Source organism: Papilio polytes, unplaced genomic scaffold (genome assembly GCF_000836215.1).
Source record: "Papilio polytes unplaced genomic scaffold, Ppol_1.0 DF823991.1, whole genome shotgun sequence".
Classification (NCBI taxonomy): Eukaryota; Metazoa; Arthropoda; class Insecta; order Lepidoptera; family Papilionidae; genus Papilio; species Papilio polytes.
In genome coordinates this window covers 1,481,857-1,488,164 of record NW_013525213.1, presented here as the reverse complement: position 1 = coordinate 1,488,164, position 6,308 = coordinate 1,481,857, and positions in this window count along the sequence as shown.

The following is a 6,308-nucleotide window of genomic DNA, read 5'->3' as shown; positions in this document are numbered from 1 at the left end:
GAATCCCAGTCAGTGCGCTACGTAAGTTTACGACCGCCCATATAACTTTATCGGAGCCAAATTCTAGCTCACCTACAAAAACAAGGCGGCACCCGGGCCCGGTGCCGAACGAAAATAAGTTCAGCCAGTTCCTAAACAAAAAGAAACTGAAATAAACAAGGTCGAGGAATCAACGCCGCCGTCGCCGCCATAAGACCGACGGCCGTCCTTGAAATCGGGAGGGAGGGGGGTCCTTACAAATTGGGTTATTACGACGCGTGAGGGCGTGGGGGGTCGCGGCGCCGAGGGATAGAGAGGGAAGTAGTCACCAGGGTGGTGTATCAGGAAGGTCGGAGAGAGAGGGATGTTGCGTGGGCGTGCTCCCGCTGCGCCACCCGCGGCACGCCTCTCCAGGAAGAACTCCCGTCCCAGTCTGGGGTTCCGGCGCCGATCATTATAATTACTCTCCAAGGTGAGCCGGGAGCTGCGCCACCGACTAATCCAGCGGGAGCCCCGGTCGTCGGTACCCCGCGCCTGCCGCCGCCGACTAACACGTGCCCTGATAACTGGCCACTTTGGGAACTAACAGATTACTATTAGAACTAACTGGCCACATTAGACTAATTAGCTACTAATCTGTGATCGCCAATTACAATTTAAATTGTATTACACCTAAACTCTGGCGACACTAATGTTTACTCGGAACAATCAAATAGCTAAACGCCACACTCAGAGTCGCAAAATAATTACTTTAAAGCCTTTTATTCAATTAAATAGGGAATATACAATTAGCGGAAGTAAATTAAGATCTACTAAACTATACTCACTTATTAGGGGACAGCACAAAAATTTGCGAGAAAGCATTCGTAAATTTCACGAGCAAATCTCTTATAAATTGCCGATGACATTACAAATACTTCCTTGTTAGTTTTTGTGCTAGGTCTCTAGTAGGGTAGTAAATATAAATACTATAATAGATTACTACTAAAGTGGAATTAAAACAAAATTGAAATTGATAAAGTTAAATATAGCTTAATATCAATGAACTTATTATCGCTTGTTTTAGTTAATTTTAGCGAGTACTACTAATTAAGTTGTCGTATATTTAAAAAAAAAATATTGCAAGCTGTTTCTCGCAATTTCCCCGCCGTGAAATTTAAAATCTAGTAAAAATATAGCCTATGTTACTCAGTGATAACATAGCTTTTTAATAATGCAAGAATTTTTGAAATCCGTTACGTACTTTTTGAATTATTTCAATACACACATAAAACGAGAAAATGCAAACTTATCCTCTTTATAGTATGAAGTATATAAGTATAGATGAGGCATGAAATTTACCACCATTTGCACCAACTGTCAATTACTGGGTCATTAGTGGCTTCTGGACATTTTACCTTACCATATTGTGCAGTTATGTATTTCCCATTTCTATTTTAATTAAAGTAATGAATTAAATTTATTAAGAATCCACGTAATGAGGATAACATGATTTTTAATGGCATTTCCTTGTGAAAAGTGTAACCTGAAAGATAAGTGAGGAAGTTTCATGACAAAAATGTCTATTATTAGAACGAACGAAACATTGATTATATAATATGTAACCTTAACTTCACCTAACCATAAGTTTACTATAATATTTAAAATGCAAAAGTTTAGATTGACGGATGTTTCTTAGAGTTTGTGTCCTAAATTACTGAGCGGATCTCGATGAAATTAGGCATAGATGTAGAGGGTAGTCTGAGAACACATATAGTTTCATTCGTTTCTTAAATCCACGCGGGCGAAAGCTAATAAATTTATAAAGAACAATTATCTTTATAGACATAAAATATATCTTACTTATTAAATTCGGTTTAGTTGTTTAGACTACCGGAGGTCATAATATACAAAGATACGAATACATAAAAATATCTTAAGTAAATACGTATCTTGGAAAAACAATACTCTCTTTTCAGCCTGAAAAACATATCGAAACAAGATGTTCTAAATTTTCCCAAGAACTTAAAACAAGACATTTAAATTTGCCAAAAAAAGGTGAACAGCGATCAAATAGGGCCTTGAGGTTGAATGTATTCGATGTCAAATGAGCCTACATTCCGACCGCAGAATGACGTCAGCAACGCGACCGGATTATGCGTGCGCGCTTAGCAACGTTGTGCGTGCGCTCTTAGCAACATAGTGCGTACGACGAGCGCAGCGAAAGGTCAAATGTAACTTGATAACAATTGATATATGCATTATGGTAAATATATTAAATTGTGCGACATTGTCTAGCGTCTATCTGTTTTTTATATTTGAAGGGTAAATTCAAAACTCATAAATTTATTCAGTTCTAGTAACTTCATTATCGAATTTTCACTAAGCAAAAATATTTTACTTACCAATTTTAATAAATCTTGAAAGATCGTAAAAACCTGCGCTTTCGATAGGCAGTAAAAGAAGTGTTGGAATGCCTTTATTGAACCGGTTTGCAGAATTCAAAAGTCGAACAAGAATTGGAAAATAAATGACGACCGTTAGAGGATTTAGTTAGTTGACTCTCAGCTGGTTTGCACAGATTGAAAAAATATCAATCTCGAATGTAGAGATAACTGGTGTGATTTCACTTTACACTTGTTTTTATTTACAGGTTTTTATAAGTAACAGAGTGTATTTTATTACAGCATGAACGTGGCCTTACCAAGATTTCTTGGTACGCAGATGGCAAATAGAATAGAGGAGCATTTCAATCGTTTGCGTCGCACACTATCACAGATACTATAAAACTACTCTGTTTACAAACTACTGTAGTTTTAGAGTCACTATAGAAGTACTTTAGAAAGAGATATCTACACTAAGTTACCCATTAAACGGCAAACATAGCTGTTGATATTTTAATATAACTCCATGTTATCATGACTTATGAATATTTAGAATTAAAAAAGGACGAAACTTGAGTACGGTAGGAGTGACCTAAATAATTATATTTTATGTAGAAATTCGAATTGGGCCGTTTCGAGTCTCCGTTGAGTTGTGTAAATAAGAAATTAATTCAGAACAGTTGAGCCGTGATCCGGCAGAGGGCGCTGATAAAACAACAAGCGTCAGGAGCCGGCCGTTTTGTGTTGCTAATAAACATTTCAATGAAATAATATTTATTTGTTGAAAAACTCAGTGAAAATGCTATATTATTTGAAGGTAAAAAAATTAAAAATCATATTGCGTTTTATGTTTTTACGAACAAATCTAGTATTCCGGATGGTTGTCATTTAATTTGCATGAATAAATGCTAAAAAAATATCTAACGTGCATTAGCATAATGTGCTTCGAACGCATTTTTATAGCAACAAAAAAAATTAAAACATTAAATGCGATGGAAAGATTTTAACCTCGGATAAAAACAGCAAAACGCATTTAAAAAATAAAAACTTGTATAATTTTATACAAATTAATTGTAACATCATACAAACATATATTTAAAGTGTTTGTTGTTTTGACTGTCTTTGTGTCTATTATGATATTAAAACAAATAATTCCAATATACTTTGCTATATAAAAATCCTATTGCATTATCTGTGTTTTATGAATAGAATTGAGGCAATATTAAATCTCTTAACAGAAACGTGCCATGAAGTATGAACGGGGTATCTAAGTAGTTAACTATAAAATTTAGACCGTTCTGAAATGTAGATGTATGTTTGGTATTATGTTGTATGTATGTTTTTTTTTAAATTTTTTAAGCAGGATCGGAGGATTCGAATTGTATTATGTATGCAAAACCGATGCGTGTCGCTAGTTTTATATAAATTCACCCATATCGGCCTATGAATTGCTAATTACTAAATTGTTGAATTTAAATATTTTATCATATATTTACGATTTCAATACATTATCAAATAAAATCGCCTCTAAACTAATTTATCAAAACGTGAAACTGTTCTTAGTATTACAAAGATAATAAAACAGATCATAAAACGACCGATCAAAAGAGAAAGAAAAAAATTATTTTATCTCCTAATATAGCAATAAACTTATTAATTAGTAGTCTCTTTTACAGAAATACCGAGTCATAATAATTATCTACTCGATTTTCGGCCTGATCGATTATCATTAATCACAAATTTACAAAAAAAAAACAATAACAGACTAACAACTAATGTCAGTATGTAACAGATTATAAAATGTAAAAGATCTTAAATTGCTAATGTTATAACAGACACTAAAATATGCATAAAAAAATAAGGAAGAAGTATACATAATAATATCGAGTAGTTCACTCAACCGTCAATTGCAATGCTGTTCTTTGTCCGCTATTTCTAGACAACGATTTAGTCATCATTCAAAAATGATATCGTCACATCTAAAAAACGTTTCAACTCAAACTTGTTACAACGAGCAGTATACCAACAAAAATGTACTGAACAATTTTAGTCTGTGACTTGAGTAATGATCGTGTTTGTATAGGCTAGAATCTATAGTATTCAGTAGAGCGAGGCACCGGCCAAAACATAGAAATGAAAATAAACTGTGACGGCGTCGAGTTCGTTACCCGACAACCCGCAGTGTTCTCACGCGCATCTCATGTCACGCGGCCTGCGCGCGCATAACATGGCGGAACATGTTTTTATATGCACTATTTTGATACTGCAAAAAATCCTTTTCGTATACACAACCATAAGTGAAAATAGCTTATTTAGCACGAGAGACGTTGTGTTTCAGACGTTCAGACGAACGATTTATGATATAAAAAAACAGTTTGAAATTAAATAATAACTACTATGGTTATTACTAATCTGTTTCTAATATTATTATCAATTTCTTAATGTTAGCTTAAACAATACTTAGTAGATTTCTTAATTTTCAGAATAAAATCACTACGGAAATATTTTTTTCATCTTCATCGCTACGAAGCGCATTCAGTCTACGGACTGCTACGCTTGCATCGATGCATCGTAGATGCAGCTACAATATCTACGAGATATGTAGCACTGCTACGAAACTGCATGTGCAAATATTATTTGCAACACATTTGATTAATTATTCACCAATTTTAAAAGTTTATTTTGTAAAATTGATATTATTAGAACATGGGAAAGTTTACAGAAAACAAATTCACATGATTATTAAAACGCGGGACGAAAAAATTAAATAAAATTCTTTTTTATCATCACTAAGTTTATGTTGGGACAAATTTGAACAAATTATAAACGTGCACAGCAGATGTTTCGATGTTAATGACTTCTAAATTCATGCAAAAAGCCTAACGTTTCTATTTCTCAGCGCACATTGATAAATTTACGTCGTAAATAATTTAGAGATACAAAAGGAAGTGTTGGTGAAAATTAGCACACTTAAAATACTCGCGTGTAACTATTTACACACTATACACCTCCATTTACTATTTATACACCTCCATTATAGCACAGGAGAGTACTGTATTGTCCTATATTAATTAAAATATGTCGATTGATTGTCATTTATTTTAGTTAATACAAGTTTTAGCTGTTTGGTGTAAGCACCCTCTACACTACACCATCTCATCTCTAAGAGATGGTCTAGTGTAGTTCCATCTTATCTATATGAGATGGAAGATCCGAAAAAAACATTGAACGAAAATTGTCTTCATCATTGGAAACGCCAATAGTCTAATAGTTAAGGGTTATGTGTACCGATTTAACTTAGTCGAATGTTCGCTTTCCGCTATTTAACTGTCGTAAACCATTTCTAGCACAAGCCTATAGCTTACTTAAATGGTACGAGTATTTTAACAAAAGTCTGTTAATACTAAAAAAGGAAATATTTAGATTAAACGCAAATATTTGGTTCTGCGGTTAGAATATGTTACGCGGGTAACCAGTTGTCGAAACTCAGGTAGATCGGCTTCAGATACGCTTACTTTCTTTTGGAACATTCATTTAACAGTTGCTTAGGGTTAAGAATGTTGAATTTTTATTGCCATAAATTGATCTAAGATACTATCTTCAAATTGATAATAACAAGCATTTGTTACCATAAGGGCTTTTCATTCTAAAGTCGTAGTAGGAAGTCATTTTTAAGATAATGAAATTGAATTTAAATTGGAATGTTATGAAATCCCTGTGCGGTCCAAAACTCATCGTTCGTGTGGTATTATGATGTTACCGGTCCTAAAACTGGTTCTTTGGCCTTGGGCGTGAAGAGGTTTCCGCATGCGGCCCCACCGCTGCCACTGATGTGACACTCATTGAATACTACTTTTTTACAACAAAAATAAAGCAATATAAAACAAAAACAATGTACTAAGTATTATGAAAACCTTATAAGAAAGTAATCTTACTTATATTACAAATGCGTAGGTTTAGATGGAT